Genomic DNA, 22,030 nt, shown 5'->3' with positions numbered 1-22,030 from the left:
TATGCTTCCAGCTGTTGTCTGCAGAATAGGAGACAGCCTATGTTTCTATCATGTTTGTCATTACTGTTCTATAAAGAGTTCATTCTGTAAAAGCATTTCTTCCTGTCCTTCAAAATGCCAACAGTCACATCCAGCGTTCAAAATGCAGATTGTTATTTGTTGTTAGTACAGAGTCTTCCGAAATTATAGGTAAAGATTTCAGCGCTAACCATATCGTCATATGAAACATTAACTGTTGTGATAGTTTCACAATAGTTCCTTAATCCTTTTTCTCTTCCTAATGGCACCTCTAAGTCCTTTTGAAGTAGTTACTTTCTTACTTGCAGTTGTATAGTTTATCTCCTTCCGATATTCTGGTGCAATCCAAGTGCCTTTGGTTTGTTTGACAAATGTCCTGGAAGACATCTTTCAGAGCCATGGTTTGTCAAAATAGCTCTACTTTGATTTGGGTATCAATAAGCACTGCCAAAATTTTTGCACTCGATATAAAAGCAGTTCATAGTCTCTACCAAAACTATTTCTGATAGGATACCTAGGCAGGCTGGCCAGTGCCGTTACGTGTTCTTTGTGTTCCAAGGGTTGCACACAGGTAAGAAGTGAAGGTGATCTGATGATTCCAGTACCTCTTGTCTAGCACTGTTTTAATAACCAGGCCATATTTACCAGTTAATGAGCAAACTCATGTCTTGGAACTCAGAGGTGATATATTATCCTGGTCTTGCCATGCTTCAATCAAATGGTTTTTGTCACTGGATCATGTCTACAAAGCAATAGTTAGGTGAAAAGCTGCCAGGTTCTCATCTCTTCTCATCTCAACAAAAGATTCCTATAATCTCTCTGTCTCAGACCTCATTAGTGACATTCTGGACTATTTGCAAGAAGCAAGGCCTAGGATGTTCCCTTACTACCCTTGTCACCTTTCTAAGGCTAAGCATTCTCACAACTTTCTTTGTAGAAAGTTTCTGAAATTAATATGGCAAGGTCAGAATTTTTGGCTGTGCTAGTAGAAACACTAATGCTTTTTGAAAAACGCCTGTGGTTATATATTGATGTGACAACCTTGGATGACTGGGTGCTTCATGCTAATAATGATGTTCTTAATGGTTAATCTTCTGTTTAGTGATGGGCATCCTTTGTATTACAGCTTTTAAGTTTTATACATCTGTTGGTCTGAAAAATATTTTTAGCTTGAATAAAGAGATAGTTTCACTTTCTGTGTGCTTACATGTAACAAGTATATCTTTGTTTCAATGGAAGATAATACGGTGCAACGCAGTGTGAGATGATGGGCTGAAAATAATCTAATGTAACTAAAAATTTACATTGCAGACATAAGCTAGTCATGTAGATAGCTTAAAAGTAATGTACTTGAGGGTGCAGTCATTCACCCTAAAGTGACATGAGTACTCTAAGGCACACCGACTAGCTGATTCTTTCTTTTAGGCATCTGTCTGATGCAGGTTTTCATGTTATCAGTGTTGTAATTGTGCCAAATTAATCTCACCCAAGGCATAGGTTTTTTTAGCAACTCATTTTGCGATTGTCCTTGACATGATATTTCATAGTATCTGTCTTTTTTTCATCAGCCTTATGATGGAGATGATTCAGTCTTTGTAGGCAGAAGACCATATAAATTAAGTTACTTGATGTTTTTCCTTTTGGATTTTCTTCCGTTCCACTTCTTTGGTCTCTCTTTTCAAATGGACAGGTCTCACAAGCAATTTTGAAAGGGTGCACACCTCTTAAAAAATCAGAAAAAGGGTGAGGTCAAGTTATTAACTTAATAAAATTTAAATTAAAAGCAGTCAAACAAAAAAACCCTCAAAAATCGAAACCTGACAGAAAATTATACATATTATTGCAGGCGTGCACCTGTGAAGATTGCCATGGGAGTTTCAGAGGGTGGTTGTAACTTCCTGAACACAGATATAATTTACTGGGAACTGAAACTGTGACTGATTGCAACAGAAGTAGAATCATTAGCATAATTTGTCAGGGATTTTGCACTCAGGAGTTGTAGTACTATATGGGTACACATTGTTTAAGCTTGTAGAACTTAGATTATTGTGAAATAAACATGCTGTGGAGATTTGAGTACTAGGATTACTATTACGTAATTTAAGGGGGAAAAAAAGCAGGCCTGCCTCTCTCAAAATTTCTCACAAAGGGTGCACACTTATTAACAATCTGTTTACTTTGGGGAGTAATCTATCTGAATCTTTCTGAATACTTTAGGCACAGCCTTTTGTGTTCATAGGGATAGAAGAAAAAAATTCTTTTTTTTTTGTTGGTTTCTAATAATATGCACCTAAAATAATCGATCAGGATGCTTAAATGTCAGGAGGATATTAATTTGGCTTCAGGAAGATTAATAAAACTCCATTGGGAAAACATGAGTTTTGAAGCATTAAATATTGTGTAGCTTATATTATTTATTTGCTGACGTGGTTGTTGATAACTAACAGTACATCCAGGATGCAGTTAGGAATTCTGTGTTAAGTAGGCGGTTATATTTTAATCGTCTTTGATTTTTCTTAAACTAGAAAAAATGGTTGTTCCTGTATACTCAGTAGCAACAGTAAAGTAAAAAAAGACAGCCTGTGGCAAGCATTAGACATGGTAGGAAATTAGAAACATGAGGTAGTCTTTAGTTGACTTGTTTTATGAAAGTTTTTTTCCAAGTCTTATCTAATGAATACAGTCAGGTTAGTCCAAGAGCTGCAAAAACAGAATGTTTTTTTCCCCTTTCTTGAGCAAATAAAAAGTGTTAGTATTAAAAGCTCTTGAATTAACTTGCCTGGGAGCAAGTTTATACATTTTTCCTTCATTACCTTTTCCAATATGTATTTCCTGGAGCTGTAGTCTCTCAGATTTTTCATAAGGTTTTACTTGATCTGCATAAAAGAGCACATGTGCTTCTAACTTTTTTTCCCCAATCTATATAATGAAAATAAATGATCATGTCAGGAACAATGGTGGCCAGTTCATGTTCTTTTTTTTTTCCTCAGGCCAATAACCTTTTATGATGTTCCCCCTTAAGTGAGAGCTCATAATGAGTAATATTAATTCTATGTAAGTAGGTTTATGAAATGTGAATGATCTTTACATTCATTCTGTGATATTTTCATGTGAACATACAATTTGATTAAATGTGAGAAATCTGAACACACCAGGATGTGAAACAGGAGGATTTGCTGACCTGCCAGAAGAGGTGATTTTTTTTTATCATGTGGGACTGTAATTTCTTCTGTGATTAATTAATCCACAGACAATAACCATGATACAAATGTTTTCTTTACTGTCCTGAACAATGAGTTCTCTCTAGTGAATGCAGCCTGAAGTTGCTCAAGGGTGGAAGGCAGAGTAGTTCCTTTTGTGTGATTTGTGTGTGTTATGCTACAGACAAACTGTCCTAGCTGCCAAGGAGCTGGTAACATCCACGGCCTTCCCCTGACCCCTTTTCACAGCTGTAGAGCTGCTCACTGGGCAGTGAGTTGACAGAAAATGAACTCTACAAAAGAACAATTAACTTTCTGCCTATTTAACACAAGGCCCCATGTTCCCAAATGCTTTTTGCTATTGGTTGTTTTGATACTACCATTGATCTGCACTGCAAGCCCTATTGAAATGGTTAAAAATAGCTACAGGAAAAATTTAAGAAGAGAAAACTAATATTGTTACAGAGATCTGATTCTCAGTACACTCCTCAAGAAAGTTGTGCTGTCACTGAACAATAAAAAGTTGTGCTGAGAATGAACAATACAACGGAGACTTTGAAAGACTGGAATTTCCTAAATGGACTCTGACATAATGAAAAATATTCTAAAAACCATAGGTAAGAATTTTAGTGTCCTATTTGAGTTCAGGAAGGGCGGGAACCCTTTTGAAATTGGTAGTTTTCTGTGTGTAATAAATTGCAGCTGTGACTCTCCTTCAGAATTTGTCTCTTCTAATTCTGCTTTTGCCTGTTCTTTAGATTTCATTAATAATTCCATTTGCCTCTGCTGTGTCTTGATTCAGAGTGAAATTTGGGCGCTACTTTGCAAGACTGATACGCGATTCTTGTATATTCAGGAGGGGCATTTTCAGCTTGCACACTTTGTCATGTCTTGTAAAAAGGCAAGAACATGCACATTATTGTTTCCTCATTAAGTGTTAAGCTGCTATAATCATATGGCATCCAGCAATTGTCTGTCTCTACTGCCAAAATGTGGGTTAAAATCCAGCCAATTCTTTTCTCTGCAGAAGATAAAACTGTGGAAATACTGTTCTACATGTTAGGTTTCAGTTGCATAGCAGATACTAGGGCATCTGAATCTGATTTCTCACTGTTTTTTTGTTAGCATGAAACCGTATTTTAAGCCAAGGTTATGCAAAAATTTATATGCCAAAGTATTATTTTGACTTGAAGTTCAAGATCAGAATTTAAAACTAGCTGCAAGATCAAACTTGGTCTCTATGCAGACTTCACTTATAAATATGGTATGAATGTCTATAGTCAATGACACTTGTAGAGTTGATTTTTAAATTATTTTAGGAACAGTTGGTTACTAAACTAACTCTGGTAAAACATGTCTGAAAGTATTGCTTGCAATTTGTGGCTCCCTCCCTGACTGTAGCTACTTTCCAGCAGATGTTTTACACATCAAAGGAGTTACACGGCTAACCAAAAAACATAGCATCTGTTACTGTCTGTGTTTAGCATTGGATGGTGAAAGAAAACAAATAAAGCTGGCTGAGATGCTAAAATGAATTATTCTGTAAATATCTGACAGATTTTCTCTATAGCCTGCTGTGGACAGAATGGTTCTATCTACTTCCAGTTGGAATAGCAACGTAGTATTTCTCCCCATTTAGAATAGTAGAACTAAAAGCTGAAGGAGGATGGACGACGTTTAATGAGAGGGTTTGCAGTAGGAGCATGTGTGGAGTATTTACCCCAGTAATCTACCCAATAGTAGAGCATATCTGCATGGAAAGGGATGGACTGAGTGTAGCGAGTTCCCTTTGACATGCATTTGAAGTGTTGGTCTCCAGTTGCCTGGGGCAGTTGTTGACTGGCAGACATCATTGTAGCATCCACATTTTGAAGGATTTTGTTTTAATTTTGAGGTTGCAAATGTAGTCTAAACACAGAAGGAAGAATAAATGCATCTAAGGTTTTTGGGAAGATGTGTGGACTAGTTCATGCTCTGTGTTAGGGGATGTTCAGTATGACTCTCAAGGAGGCACATCTGGAACACAACTTGAAAAATACAGTGCTGTACCATTTCTGATTCTGATTTGTAATAGTGGGAAAGATTCTCCCTTATCAAGAATAGTGATCATAAAGCAAATGTTATAAATAAGGCTTGCAGCAGAAAAGTCACAAGTAATAACAGGTAGAAAACTCGTTGGCCTAGTGAGTCTAAATCTTAAAGACATTTACAGATTTTGCTGATAAGATTAGGTGTTAAGAATAGTAATTTTTCTTCACTATTTGGCACTAACTAGTCCTCTAGCTTAGCATTGTTGTGGTTTTGGGGTTTTTTTTCAATAAAAGAAAATTGGGAGAATGATATGTGTTCCATTTCTCTTTAATCGAGGTATATGTTAAAAAGAATGAAAGTCTGCTAAATAATAGCAAACCAAAGCAGTGACTTCACCTAGGATGAGCAGGAGATTTGTAACATAAACAGTAAAGAGGTTTTTGATCCTGGAAAACCTGAACAGCTTCTGAGAACACTGTGGAGTCACTATCACCAGCATAGGCATAAATACCTTTATATGAGTGAGAGTTTGGAAAGGGTTTGCTTAGTCTTCCCTGCTGTGGAGGGTTGAGCCAGGCCAGTTGCATGTCTGTTCACACAGGTGCTTCTGTGGGGCTCAGCATTAGGAATTCTGAACTGGTGTCCGTATGGAAAGGACAGAAGGCTATTAAAAATCTGTAAAATGTAAATAAAAATGTATCTACTAAATGTTACTTTATAGTATTTGAAAATGACAGTATTTGTCTCCTCTTTGCAGTCATTTATTTATATTATTTATATTTGGAGTACATTTTAGAGTGGAATAGTAATAACTAAAACTTATTTATAGAAATGTTATATACTGTTTCAGATTTTATTTGTAGGTTTACTGGAGTTTTGTGAGAGCCAACTTACCCAAATGTGCTGTAGGTTCAAGTGTGCTTCAGGCAGTAATAGTCATAAGGGATCCGTTTGCCAAACTACTTATTTAAATATATAAATATTTAAATATAATATGTTTTGTGCTGTACTGCCCATAATTAAATTGTTAAATCATCTGTGTCTGGTTGAAATGATTAATAAATACATATTCATCCCCAGGAATCGTTTGTAAGCCTAAGAAGTTAAAACAATAAAATACCATATTTTTGTTTTGTTTTGTTTTTTTACTAAATAGATCTTTTCACAGTGTTTAGAGTTCTTAAATTAATATTGTGTTGCACTTGCATAGTAGTTTCCTTTATCTGTGCAACCTGCATTTTGAGCAAGAACATTTTCCTCAGTTAACGTAGAATAGCAGATATTCATGTTTTATGTCCTTAACTGAAACTTTACATTTAAATTAAGCTTTCATGTAATTTGATTTAATAATATTTTTTATTAAGTACTTTCAGAAGCATAGGAATCCCTTGCTGGAAAACATACTCCTTTTAGCTTAGCTGAGGAATCAGTTAATTAATTTTGGCAGGCCAGTATTAATTGCTTTTTAACTGTTTAAATAACTTGTGTATTTTTACTCACGTTATCTTTTTGGTTGCCTGATTTTTAACAATATTCTTGTGGTTGTGGTGTTTTATTTTGTTTTTTGGGGTTTTTTTGTTGTTTTTTTTTAATGTTCTCTTCTATTGTTTGCTGTCGCAAACAGCCTCAGTTTAGGAACTGTGCCTCTGATCTCACTGGTTTAGGATAGTACCGCCCTGAGAATAATAAATGTTTTCAATTTGCCTCAGAGTGATGTACTTGTGAGGTCCTGTGCCACTAGATACTGCATATTGTCCTAGAAAAAACAACAGAGATTTATAGTGATAAATTCAAATTGTGTAGTAGTCCTGCTACAAAGAAAAAAATAGTGTAGATATTAAATGGAATAACAACTGTAACATCTCTCTGTCGTCTAGCACAGTACTGCAATTCCTTTTTCAGTGATGCAGATCCTTGCCTCAATGTTTCCCAGCTCAAGCTTGTTTTTCTGGGGTTAATTTTCCCGGAGTGTCTGCCTGGGCTTTCCAAGAGCCCTGTACAAAGGGAGTCAGTACAGCCTAGTGGAGAGCAGAGTCATGAGCATTTGCATCTCTGGAATGTTTTTATTGACAAACGGTAGTCTGCTATTGACATTCGTGTCCCTTGATGATACTTCTATCCTAGCTTATCTTTGCTGGTCAAATGCCTTAATTGTTCTGGCCTTTAATTCAGTCAAAGTTGGTGCAGGAGTGGAAGAGAAAAGAGAAGGAACAGGTCTAACAGAGCATCAAGCTTGAGCTGTGAAGCTGCTGGCAACGATCAACCTGTCATAATGTTATGATTTGTTCATTTTTATACCATTTATTAGCCTTTACTTGTTGTGCCATTTGGCCTCCAGGGCAGATAAAGTGCTGTCTAATTTGGTAGGTTTGCTTCTGTCAGAGTGGCCTCGACAGAGAAGGTGTTAGCTGTAGTGACAAATAATCAATAGCTGTCGTTGTCATGAGGAACGTGAGTAGTTGGGCCTTTCATCTGGAGGATTAGAGGTCTAATTGGATTGAGAATAGGGAGGGTGAGCTGTTGGGTAACCCTGTCAGCTATGTTAAGCTGTCAAATGTCAGCTTTCCTGAAAGGAAGAAGGAATGGTTAGCTTTCAGAAACAAGGAAGAAGACATATGAAAGCTTTTTAAAAAGTAATAGATAGAAAAGTAGAATAGGCTAACATTCGCTTTAACCCTTTCTTGTTTAATTACATATCTTTCTAGTTAATGAGGATGCGTGGTGTGCACTCTCTCGCTCTCTCTCTGAGACAGGCAGAAATTGTGTGAAACAGATTTGGCAGTGTTGTACCAGATCAGACTGGTTTTATGTCTTGAGAAAAAGCCAGTTAACTACTCAGATAGGGAATAGAAATGCAAAAGATTATGACATGGGGGAAGAAAATATCCATCAATTGAAGGAATCACTTAATAGAAGCTGTAAGGAAATCAAATATTTTATTTTAATATTTTGTTGTAATGATATGTCAGTCTGATAATACCAGTATATTTTTTGAGATATAAACAGTTGTTTCAAAGTTGCTGTAAGTAGAGTAATCATTATGATCCAGTCCTGCACTGGTCTTTAAAATCATCAGTTGAATTTTGTCTGCATTTTCTTACTGTTGCTTTTGATCTTTGCTTTCTGCCTGTTTCTTGGAGAAATATTTCTGTTGTTCTAAATACCATAAATCCAATGAAGGACCCCGTGTGCTGGTAGAACAAATAATTGAATGTCTCAGATGTGCTAATATTTACCTTACCAGAATAAATAATAGGACTGCATTGTAATGAAGGATTTGCTTATAAAATTACTGAAATAGTGGTTTCTTTATTTGTCATCTTATTTTGCCACTTTCTTCAAAGCAAGTCTTAACTGTAACCATGCCAGCATTCCCCTTCTCTAAGTAACACATTTGCCTTAAGATCTGTAGTACTTGGCCACTGTTATCTGTATAACAGATCTGGAAATAGCAAGGTTTTTAAATGGTGCAATAAAGCTCTTTATTTCACACCCACTAATTTAACAAAAGACAGTTTTATATTTTTCTTCTTTTAATTTTTTTCAATGGTCTTGTATTTCAAAACTCACAGAAATTTTTCTGATGTGTTTGGTCATTTATTCTGAAATAGTGGTTTTACTATCGGTGTTTCAATTTGGATTGATTCCACTGCTGCTCTCTTCTGCAGCACTTGATGGTCATCTGGACTTGCAACGTTGTTTTTACTGGTGGTCTGCTGTAAATACTGGCAAACTCATCCTTAATCTCAGGTTTATCTTCGTAAATTAGTACAATAGTGTAAGTATTCCAGAGGCAGAAATCTTGAATGGATTGTCTGTTGTCACATTTCAGTGGCATTATGTGTCAGAAATCATGGGGTTTCTATCCCTTTGAGACTAACTGCCGTGCTCTCAAAGACCCATCTTTGTGTGAGAGCCTGAATTCATGGGTGTTGAATAATTTTTGGATTCGCAATTACTTATCTGACAGGTACTGCACCTCTGTCATTTATTTTCTGATAATCCAGTTCTCCTGACTTATCTTTCTCTGCTTTGTTTCATTGCTTCCCTAACTCGGACTTTATGATCTTGATATTTATTTTTTAGTCTGAGTAATCTGATTTAAGCACATTTAACCTGGTGTGAGCTGCAGGATGGACAGATGAAGAAGTGACATCATAGCCTACTCTCACAGCTTGAAGTGTGCTGAAGGTTGCTGAGCTACAGGAGAAGTATTGTGCTGCTGTGGCCTGATTGGCTTCAGTGTCCATAATATCCATGAAGCTGACCCAGCATTTCTGCTCTGTGTGGTTGTCTGCAATCTGGTTAATAAAATGAGCCCGGGCTTTTTGGGTTTTTTTAAATTATATATTTAGCTTATCGATAATCTATCCATTCCCCTGAAATTTTTTTTGCAATGTTCCATCTTTTGTTTTATTCATTGTAATAAAAAGAGTGTCATAATTCAGTATCTTAATTTCTAGAGTTTTACCTAACACTTGGTATGATAATCGTTACCCAGTATTTTTTCCCAGACGGCTTGGTTTTCCCAGTTTTTCCCCATTTTTTTCTCCAGCTCAAACATCACTATTGTGATGTTTTCTTTTACTCCTGCTCCAGCAATATCACAGCTATTTTCATTAACCTAATTGATTTATTTTCATTATACAAACCACTCCCTCCCACTTTCAAACTTGATGTAATTTTAATTCTCTGCATCTCTGTTCCACTTCTTGCTCTGGTAACTCCTTCTTTCCTCCACTTGGCTTTATATCTTTTGCTGCCATGCTTTCTGTGCTTGAAATAATCCAAGGGGGATATTGTCAGGCCCAGAATATATATTGCATTATCATCCTCGTGCCTCTGTTGAGCAGTCTTGCTCTCAAGCACTTGAAATTTGAATGTAAAATTTCATTAAAATAATGAGAGAATGAATGTCTCCAACTGCAGTGATTTTATAAAAGATTTTGCAAATATGGTTTAAGTGCAAACTATGGTGGCAGAACATTGAGAAGTTCTGCTTGTGTTGTGTTTCTCAGTGAAAAGGAACTAATTCTGCATAGCATATGGAATGATATCTTAAATATCTGTACAGCCAGCTGGGTAGAATTACTTTTTCATCTATTGAGTTCAGTGCATACTTTTGTGAGTAAAATTTGGAAGTGCTTCTGGACTGATGACTCACCTATTGTTATTTTTTTTTTATCTTTGCTAAGTCCTCTTCCATTACAATAATTTTTCAGGCTACTATCAATAAATAAAATCATTTGCATTAATTTTTGAAGATTCTCAGCTACCGAGAATGAGTAGGTAAAGCCATCTTGTCTTTAAAAAGGTCTTAACTGAGTACTTAAGTCTGAAAAAGTATTGGTGCATAACTTCAACTCAGAGATGTTGTTGCAAAGACCAACTAGAACTGAATAGGATATAAATATGCCCAACAAAGACAAGTAATTTGTTCAGGCATGAGCAGTGCTTTTTCTATAAGAACTTTATTCCAAATTGCTTGATGTTTGGCTCTTTTAAGTTGACTTAATTATCGTGGGTTTCAACTGCTGGCTGTCTCCAACGTACAAACAGCTGCCTCTTCTCTCTCATTTTGCTTTGTTCAAAGGACAGGTGAAAATTTCTCTATAATTTGATCTTGAAGATAATTGCATATTTAAAATGGTATTTACTTTTTAAACATGGTGCTTACTGTACTTGGAGAGTTACACTTCAGATCTGAATATAATTCATTTTGTTTCACTTACTGTTGTTCTTTGAGCATGTTTAGCATTGTGGCATCCCTCGGTGCACAAGAGACTTGTCCAGCTCTTCTCCCTGGACATTGATGTCTGCTGCCAAGTGTGTACCTTTAAAAGTACCTTTGCACACAAAGACATTTCCCTGTTTGAGTGTCCTTTCTAAAACATCGTTCTTGCATTAATTGCCCCTCTGCAGCTGACCCCACGACTGATCTTTAATGGTTATGAAAAGAAATATTGTTGTTTGAAAGAGAAACCACTTACTTGCTTGTGTCCAGATTTGGCACTGACAAATTAAAGCATGATTTCCACTATTATTAGCTCATCAGTTTGGTTTAGTCCCGTTTTGTGAACTGTAGGGTGATTTCTGTTGGAATAAGGTATCTTTTTCCAGCTATTCTGCAGTAAAAAGGGAAAATATTTGTTTTCACTGATTATAAATGTTATTCTAATTTTAGGTGAATTAATTTTGTGTTAAATGTATCCACATAGGCTTCAATACATGAAGTACCAGCAATAGATCATTTTGAAACAGGACACCTTTCTGCTGAAATCTCCAGGAATCTTCTATCAGGTGTCTGACACATCCTTAATCTGATGCTCAGGCTTGTCATTTGAATCAATAGGTTACTAGATAGGATGTCTTCAGCATGCAAGGCTACTGCTATAGGAGGTATTTGAAAAATAAATTTAGATCTTATGGCCAGCCACAAACTCCAGGGGCACTAATCTTTCATTTGTCTCTCTCTTTGTCTGTAAACAGTTGGTTAAATTGTTGATTAAAGAGAATTAAGTGAATCACACTTAAGTCAAAATGGCTATGTATGAACTGCATAAGCAAATAATGTTGCTGCCTGAAAAGCAGCAGCTAATGTCAGTATTTCATAAAATGCAAAATTAATTTAACATGCCTCTTAAGATTCTAAATTTTCTTGTCTCTTTGTAAAGCAGTTGGGAGCCCTCTTTTGTTACACATTTTTTTGTTAATGAAGGATTAGGGAAGAATGCTACCAGTTTTTACTAATGAGGTATAATTTTTGCTGAAATATTAACTGATTTATGTCATGATTCTCATCTGTGTGTATTCAACCTTATGATAGGAACATTTAAACATAGATAGAGATATACACAAAGGATGTGTTTTTTTGACATTGTTAATATGGTGTGGATTTGGGAAGGCTTTGTAACACCAACATTGAATTGTTATTTTATTTGCCTCTAGTCTGAGCAAAGAGAAATAAATCCAGTACTTTTATTACTGCTAGGATGCAGTTTGAGTAGATTATGAAGGTTTTGATTTATTTACCAGTACTGTAAGTAGATTATGGCTTCATTTTAAATATCAAACATCACTGCAGTGTCTATAGAAACTATAAAATTATGCCATATGTAAAAGTAGCCTGAAGTGTCTGAATAATTATTTAAATTAAGAGTAAACCTACCTTTATTGCTGGTTGTTTTCAATATGGATTGTCTGTCTGTTTCTGCAATAGTTCTGGAGACTTTGCTGTGGCTGGAGACCTTTTCTCGTCCCATAGAATTTGATAGGTAGATTTGCAATTATTTCATGTAGTGGTTTGTAATAGGACTTAATATGTTTGAAACATATTTAAATCATATAAAAGTCGGGCATTTATTTGCAGATAAAACAGCAGCTAAAATAATAACAAAAAAATTTTGTGAAGTTGTGCTCAAAAATGAGCATTTATGCAACTGTACTTTCACTTTGCAGGCGTTGTTGCTTCCAGCAGTCTATAAGGACATGACATGCACGTAGAGGGGTGCAATTAAGAAGTACAAGGCAGTAGTGACACAGTACTAGTCAGAGTGATGCTTAGTAGTAATGGCAATTAGTTTGCTTCCAGAATGACATAGTACTGCACAAAGGTAGGATAAAAAGATTTGAACTGGACTAATGGCTGTTATTTAGACTTGTTTTCAGGTAGAATTCTGCAACGGATTATACTGCGATTTGTAACATTTTTATTAGATTTTTAAAAGGCATCCATCTGGTTCAGGGTTACATTTTGTTAGTTTTGTTATGGTACTCTTAGTTCTAGACAATTCAACTCAAACCCATTAAGATGAAGAAAATGAACATAGTAACTATTTTCTAGTACTTGTATTTTTGGGAAGGAGGGAGTCAGTACTTTCTGACAAATCGTTCAAATCACTAATTTTTGAAATGCAATATTTTTTGAAAGCTTAGTGTTTGATTCTTTATGGAGAGGTGGGCAGTGATCCTGTAAATATGGATGATGGATGTGTCTCAGGCTTTGTCGTAAATCCCCAGAGGTTGTGTCTTGTGGGTACTTCTGCCTGAGTGACTTCAAAAGAACACTACAGGAAAACAAGTTCAGGAACAGTGGAAGAGATCAACTGGAAATGAGAATGCTAATTGCATTTTCATCCTTGAAGTGTTTTTTTATGCAAAAGCCTCTAATTTTTATAGGTAGACCATAACATTTATTGCTGAAGAGCTAAGAACACTACATAGGAGCAACATGTACAGGTCATGGATAAATGAGGTCAAAGGCTGTAAGATACAAACACCTATTTTCTTTCAGCCTATGCTGGGAAACAGTTTTACCTTGGCTTTTACAGTGCTGGTCCGTTGTCTTCTCTATTGTGTTCTTTAACTGTGTGCCAGTTGATAGTTCTGTCTATTCCTATGGAAACCAAGAGAGTAAAGCCAATCTTGCAAGGGGCTTTAGGGAGAATTGCTCTTAGTTGAGACACTGCCTTGCTTTCAGTCAAAATGTCTGATAGTCAGAACTGGCCTCAAGTCATGCTGATGTTCTCTGCTGATGTATTGCCTAAGATGCTTTGCCAGACAAATGAACACGTTCAGCTTGAAAACTGGTAAATAAGGTTTCTGTTCAGCTGTCTGAGAGATTTTCTCCAGTTGAGTGTTTTACTTTGGAGTCCAGAATGCTGCTAACGAAGTTGCTAAAAGGGTACTTCGCAAGATTAAACCCAATGTCAAAAATCAGTGATATTTTTGTCATGGTCAACTTGTAAGGGTTAGCAGGGCGTTGCATATTTAAATCCACCAGTGGTTTGTTAGATAGAAGGCATGGCATCATCTTTATCCACATAGAGGTAATAAAGAACTTACAGATTTTTTTTTTCAAACCTATGCATGTCTGCTAAGGGTTATGTCTAAAACAATATTCCTAAAGATTTTCTCTTATTTTTCAGTTGCATTGTTAATCAAGGGGTTAACCCTTAGGTAGTGATAACCAGAAAGACAGCCTGATATTTTGATGGTGACTTTACTAATTTTAACTGGAAACTGGGGTTCTAAGTAACTATATTGACTTTGTTTTTTTCAGGAGCTGTTTAAACAAATTTACTCATATTCAAGGAGTGAATCATATACAATGAAGGGTAGATTTTGCAGGGCTCATAGCTGTTGTAACCAGGCAGTATGAATTCAGTTTCAGTGTATTAGAAAACAAGAAGTTCTAGTATTGCTTGTTGGTAAGATTTCAAAACAGAAGTACTAATTTACAAATCCAAGTAATTCTTATTTGTAAATTAAATTCATATATCTACTTGCCTCTCTTAGTAGTTTTTCTTCTGAAGAATTCTTGTGAGATTTCTGGCAAGTAGATGATAGTATAAGCATATCAAAATAATCCTTTTGATGTATGGATTTCAGTTACTTTTGGAACAGTAGTCTGTTCTATAGACATCAGATTAGAAGTATGATAGAACAGATTCTGTTTTTCTAAGCGCTTAGTTTGTTTCCTGAAAAGCTACTGAAACTGGTAGGTGTTGGTGACAGAAGTCCACATCATTCCAAGTGGTTTCTGACATTGTTAGAATGTGCCTCTTCTCAAAGAGACACTAAAAGATGAAACAACCCCTGAAGAAACCACGTGTGCAACCCCTTTACTTTCCAAAGTTATTAAAATATTTGAGGTTTGAAAATGTGTTTATTTTGTACAAAATTTATTTGTAGGGTGAAGCATCTTCTCTTCAGCACCTCCTCGCTGGAAAGAGAATGAGCACGTTTGCGTATATAGTAAGATTATCCTCGGTAAGATCGAGTAGATCAAAGAGAGGTTTCTACTCTGTGAAGATAAGCAGGTTAAATTCAGTTGCCATTTTTGTTTTAAAGAGAAACTTCATGGATGTATTTAGCTTTCAAAGGCTTAGCTAGCGATTAAGGAGTTCGAGTTTTTTGACTTTCACTGCTTCTTGAAAGCATCTGACAGCAAAGAACTGTTCTCAACTTTGGCTTTAGCATCTGTGCTAATCTGTTGGCAAAACGTGTTAATGCAGTGCCAAGTGGCTGATATGTTCTGCTTGCATTTTTTAGGCAAAATCTAAAATACTTTCACGTTGTACATATTTTACCTCCAATGAGTGTTTGAGTGTACAATATGATTTAGTATTTGTCAACCTATAGATTTCTACTGGCTTTAGAAACTGCTTTGTCACTATTAAAAAGCATAGACATTTTTGTGTTTCAGGCATAAGCAACAATTAAGTCTTGACTCCAACTTCTAAGGAGTTCTGGGTTTAAAAGGCTTAACTAATTTAATCTGACTCTTAAAAGATCCTAGCAACCTGTTTTGGGTTTTTTACTTTATTTATTTATTTATTTAGTATATTTGGGACAGAATGTGCTTCTCTGGAAAAGGAGATCAGTGGCCTGGTGTGCTAAATTTCAGTGCACATTACCAGTTCTAAATCTGGGTCTGAAGCAAATGAACATGTACATGAGTGGATACGTATGCAATAATCCATGATATTGTTAGTTTTTCTGTTCTCAGAATGCTGTTATATATCCAGCCCTACTTTCTTAGGTACTATTTAAGAGTTTAAAAGAAAAATGTAAACATTAAATACAATAATAATTATTAAATAGTTGTATAATCACTGCCCATGTTATGATTGGTGTAGTATTAGAACAGGAGATGTTTTATCTTTGCAATTAATTTAGCTGTAATAATTTTGTGCTGTTCTATTTGTGAAAGAGTAAAAGTAACTGAATTATATATTATATTCCTCTGAAGAGGATTTATTGATTGTTAGCTAGTCTATCTTTTCACAAAAGATTGTTAAGAAAATTTTTGCTAAAATGTCTTACATAAGTGCTGTTTAATTAATAATAAATATATTTCAACAATCAAAATTTAATAAGCTAATAAATTATTAATCTATGGTAGAGATGTATAATTATCAGATCTCTGAAATCCTTTCTGTCATAGTTGGTGGACTTGCTGCACTGCTGTCTTCAAACACACCCCTTTCAATAGGTTGACCTTTGTGTTTCTGATTTTGTGGAGGCTTCTGTTTTATCACTTGCCTGCACTCTGCTGCACATTTGCTGACCAGGCTTAGTTACTGCAGGGCTCTCTGTCTGGGGCTGTGGTCAGTGGTTAATGCCTGATTTTTGATAAATTTCATCTCACAAGTGCAGAAATAGCGAGGGGTAAGGTGCAAAGGAATTTTAATCAATGAATCATTCTTTAGGAATTGTGACATAACAGAATTTAGGGTATTCAATAACATTTTTAAAAAGTGGTATGTAATGTTTTAAGAAGGAAGTAGTTGAGACAGACAGCCTATTTGACCTCAGAAGCATATAAGAATTTGAATTATGGGGATAAATATGCAAGCAGAAATAGAAAATTCGGTAAAATGAGCACCTTCTGTCAGCAGTAGGTTCTGTAAGAGTAACTGGATATTTAGTTAGCTCATTTCATAGAAATAAATTCAATAGGCTGCCTTTTTAGGCCTGTACAAAAATATTAACTGTAGTGCTAGATGGAAAATTGCAAGCTTAATTAGAAATTAGGACACAAAATGTAAGAGGATAGTAAATAATTATTTGATAACTGAAAACAGATACAGTTGAAATATGAGCTGTAAGATCAGAAGGCATGTATTAGCATTCCTTAAGAGTTGCAACTTGAATCTAATATCAGTCAATATTTTTCATGAGCAAACTTAGAATCATGAATAGTATTTTTTAAAGGATACTTAAGAGTGGCACGGTGTTAGGAATGATTAACAGTCAAAGCAAGGATGGCAGTGGCTAAGATATCAGAAGAATAGGAATACTGAAAGTAATTTAAATTATTAGAAATATTATAGTCCAAAATACAAGTCCCAGGGGGATGATGGTGTGGGGAGTGGATGACACACGTAACGATTTATTCTGTGTAATATGAATTTATTATTTGAAACATGACTGAGAAGGATGTAATGTGCTAACTAACTGGAGAATGTGCTTAATTTATGGAAGAAATGCAGTTTTAAGTATATCTGACTGGATTTATGCACTAGCAGTAGACAAGTGTCATTGGGATTCAGTAGGGTACTTTGTGGGACCCCCTTTGGTAGCCCTGTAGCCCTCTGCTTACTAGTGTTCAAAACAGAAGAGTTCCAACTAGAACGAGTGCAGAGAGCTGATGATTTCTTGAGGGCAATGTAGGGTTTATCCTTTGTTACTGAGATAAAAACACCAATGCTTGTTTAGATTTTAAAAGCCATACTGTATTTTCATGGGTAGAAGAATGAAATGTGTCCTTGTGAGTATGTTGGTTTAAAAAAAAACAAACAACCCAAACAAGAAATAAAACCTAAAAGCCCAAGCCTGAAATAGAGAACTGGGAGGAAAAAGATCCTGAACACTGTAATTTCACTTAAAAGAAATCACTAGGAATTTTTTGAAAAGGATTAGATATTCTTCCTCCCTGTGGTGCTAGAGGATGGATTTGTTAATCCAGAGGGTCAATTTTACCCTTAAGTTCTAATTTGTGGTTTATCTGTAAATATTTCTAAGGCTCTCTGTTGTGCTGCAAGTATATGCCCTGACTGCATCTTCAGTGCTTATGCCTGTCAGCAACGAAAAGCCCTTGAAAACCAGCTCCTTTGTAAGGGTTTGTGTTCTTTTGGCCTGTCTGTTCCCAGTCCTGGGAAAGCAGGTATGTAATTTCGGAGTGGAGCCAAAGTAGCATCTTCACGGTTTAACAGCTTGGCATTCTTTTCAATGACCCCTGCTGTTTTTACCAGGAAGTTGTATAGAGATGCTGGGCTGCTTTTTCCCCAGTTCCTCTAGCAACCCTTACTGTGCACTACATCCTCACAGGCCCATTGTAGGTACTCCGAAAATCAAGCCTAGCTGCACTGTAACAGTTGTCAGCTCATGTGCTCTACGTTGTAAATTATTACACATCAGTCTTTCAAGTCATGTTGAGTACTTTATGTGGAGTAGAATTGTTACGGTTTTTGAAAATGTGGTCTCAGCAATTAATAGGGAAATAAGCAATTTTTCTACATGCATTGTCCCCTTTTAACCCACTGGTGATGATGGTAGCCCTAACTGTGGGTGTGCTTTTGATGTGCTTGGAGAGATGCACATATTCTAAGATGCTAAGACTCTCAGCCTTACCTTGTACAGCTCAGTTTCTCCTCTCATAAAAGATGTTGTATTTGTCTATGCAGTGTGGTTATAAAATCTGGATACAAAAAGTTTAGTGTTGAGATATAGCCACACTACAGGCTAAGAGAAGTGGTTAGTCAGTGTAGAAGCAGCACACAGTTTTATTTAATGACCAAGTTAACTCACCAAGACCTAGTGGGATGAGAATGGAGATAAATTTTCACAGAGCTCTGTTGCACGTCAGAAGAAGGTTTCTATAATCCAGGTGTACTCTTTAAAGCAAGTTTGTATGCTTGTGAAATAGTTAAAATTTGCTGTGAAAAGTACTTAACTTCTGAGGAAGTGTTTGAAACAGAGGCACGTGGCACTCAGTGTCTCAGAGCAGGACTCTGTGGGCTGTACAGAGTTGAAAGATGTGAAATGTGAGGCTGATGTTTTTAGTGCACTGGTAATACAACCAGTAGTTTCAGCATCAACCTATGATTAGAATTATAGCACCACTGAACAGAGCTCATTTTTTCTTTAGCCTTTCACTTAGGTGACCATATGGGACAGCCTGACTGTGGCTGTTTGACAGATGCCCACCCAGCTGCTCTCTCAATACATTTCCTCAACAAGCCAGGGAGAGAAAATAGGTTGAAAAAGCTGCTCGAGATTAATAATGAAAAAAACATGTTTTCCTGTAGACCCAGAAAACTAGGTAGAAAAGCTTACCAGTGATTTTCCACTGAAACCTTTCCCTGGCAGTAGAATCATATTGAATAGACTAGACAGCTTTTTTTAGTGACTGAACGTGCAGTTTTGGGGATAATTTTTTCAATTGCAGAGACCATCTAAATTCTGGCAAATTCATTGATTCTGACTAAGGTGTTTCTTCCATAAAACTCTTCTCCATTGAAATGTTCAGGGAAGGAGAGTTTTTCTGACTGCTTAGTAGTTTAGCTTGGGATCCAGAACTTTCTTTGAAGTCATTACTTGATGGCAGAACCATGGTTGCTTATTGAACTGTCTACAAAAAAATGTGTTCTACATCATTGTAGTTAGTACCTGTGGCTGAATTTTTGAAATAGCAGAGGTATTTCTTCTGCTTATGTTAAAGTCAGCTGTGCTCTGAAGTTCTGCTGTAGTTTGCAGAGTCAAGTATTTTGATTTTCAAATAATTTTAATGGAATCTAAAGGAATTCTAAGAATTGGCATTTAAATGGTAAATTTTGGCTGCCAGGAACCAAGTTTTCTGTACAAGTATTTAATAATGTTTGCTCATAATGTTTTCTGTTTGTAATAGAATAAATTTTGAGTCACTATCAATAGTAAGAGACTGCTGACTGACCGACTGACTCAGACAGCTTCATGCTGCCCAGGAATGTTTAGGCCACTGAAGTTCATTATTTATAAGTAAAATCCTATCCAGCTTGAAGACTTTTTATACTCAAAAAAATTATAAAAATGGAGAAACTGGCTTTTCAAATTAAGCATTCCCTCCCTCCACCTAATAAGACCTAAATTGCATTTCCCTTCAAGGCATGTTGATACATTCTATACTTACAAACTTAAGCAGTAAACAGTTGAAGGTGGGGAAACTTTCCATTGTCATTAAAAAGCACAATATTGCTTTCTAACAAGTGAAAGGAAGACAGCAAAATGAATGGTATTACTAAAGAAAATAACAGCAGTCAGAAGAAAAAACATGAATAAGATAATTCAAATAAGTAATGTAAATACAGGTATTTTCTGTGGTAGTGTGAAAAAAATCTTAAATCACTTGGAAGAAACAGAATCTTTTGTGTTTCAGAATGAAGGGATTTGTTACAAATTCATTTTCTAAGGAGAGGGATTTGTTGGCTAAGCATGCAAGAGAATAATGTAGTAGTAACTGATGGAAAAATGTGTAATAGTAAATATAAAATACCATGTAGGGAGAGAAATTCTAATAATAAAAGGCCATGTTTCCTTAGTTTTATGCATTATTTTAACTTTCTGTCTTCTTTACAATGGAATTCATTCAAAAAGCAGAATATACGTATAAATCTTCCAAGTACCCATCAACAAGACAAAACCAATATTTTTTTCTCTCATGGGTATGCATGCACTGTGTGCAGAAAATATTGAAAACCACCCAAATGAATTATCCTCTGTGATGCAGAAAAGCAGCTATTTTTTCCAAGATTAATATTCTCTCAAGTTAGTTAATATTGTCTTCCTCCAGTCTAATTGCCAACCACATCATGATACGCTGAGATTTTTTTTTTGCTAATTTGTCTTTTTTTATGAGTTTTATAAATTTTTCTCATATTTGCCTGTACAATGTAATGGTAGTAATGAGGAGCATTCTCATCCCTAGCTCCACCTCAGATTTATCATGAATTAATTCTGAGTGTGTTCCCTGTGGCTTAGGAGCTCTGCAGATATCATCCTGCTGTTCTGCTGCTGTACCTCGGAGTATGCCTTGATATGTGTCTGTGTACTAAAGAGACAAAATCCTGAGGTTATACTTTCCCTGACACCCAGCAGAAGAAAAAGATGTATTTGGTCACTTCTTGCTGGGAATGCTGTCTCTGGCAAGAGAAGTTTGCATGTTCAGGCAGGTTTGTGGCAGGTTCTGTAGCAGGCTTTTCTTGTAAGCTGTCACTGATGAGCAACGACTAGTAACAATAAATGGTAGAAGCAGGACAAGGTAATTTTGTCTGAGCTCATTCATGGTTTGCTTTCCTTGATTTGTATTTTAAAATAAAATAATGTAGCAGGGAAAAAAATCACATTCATTTATTTTGGCCGTACCTGGTGAAATCCGTTCTGCATCAGTAAAGCTCAAGTCTTCCATTGCTGTTAGACAAAAAACAGAACAGTCATTTTTGTCAAGTGTGCCCTTCCAATGTTTATGGCTGCTTTGAAAAATGAAATTTGAATCTTCTTTTATGTCCTGGCACTGGATACTGTGGAGGCCTCTGGAATCCTTTGGCCTGTCTCCATCCTACCATTCTGCTGACAAAAGTGATTTGCAATTCTGAGCCTTATGAGATACCAAAGTGCCCCCGTTCATTAGCACTGCTTGCCCTTGTCTACTTGGTTGCCTTTCTTCATTGTTTTTCCAAAGACAGCCTAAGGGGACTAAACTAACATGCAGAATTTATAAAAGAATTGTAGCAGACTCAAGTATGTTAATTTGCAGGTAGTTTCATAAGCAGAAGAATCCAAAGACATGACTTCTATTGATTTAAGTGTCACCTTTCCTGTGTACATTGTCTAATAAAGCTTCATCAAATGCTCCAGCTTTTCCCTGAGTGGAGGAGAATTAGTACAATTTATCTTCTCTTCTGAGCTTTCTATTTTCTTTATAGTTATAGGTAATGATCTATACGGGAAATTGACAAAACCTGGAATCTTGGGGAAACGTTGGAAGGCAGTGAGCAAAATTAGGAGTCAATGCACTCCTTTCACTTTAGGAAAGGCTAAAAGTTAGAGAGTAAAAAGAGCAGGGGTGTTTAAACCATGATGACTGAAGGTAGGTGAGGGTGTTTAAACCATGATGACTGAAGATAGGTGCAGATGTTTTGCTTTAATGAGTTACTGTTCCAGCAGTTAGTCCTTGATTGCAACTTAACTGCTGAAGGTGATTTGATAAACCATTGACTTTGGAAAGTGGAAGCATCAAA

At 36.0% G+C, this 22,030-nt stretch overlaps 1 protein-coding gene across 1 annotated transcript in view; it reads left to right on the top strand.

Moving 5' to 3' along the window:
- Positions 1-22,030, top strand: part of INVS (inversin) — an 83,305-nt gene that overhangs the window by 12,863 nt on the left and 48,412 nt on the right. The gene's annotated exons all lie outside the window — the stretch shown is intronic.

The sequence above is a fragment of the Sturnus vulgaris genome, chromosome 1, assembly GCF_052056855.1.
Source record: "Sturnus vulgaris isolate bStuVul1 chromosome 1, bStuVul1.hap1, whole genome shotgun sequence".
Classification (NCBI taxonomy): Eukaryota; Metazoa; Chordata; class Aves; order Passeriformes; family Sturnidae; genus Sturnus; species Sturnus vulgaris.
This window is presented reverse-complemented; position numbering and strand designations above follow the sequence as displayed.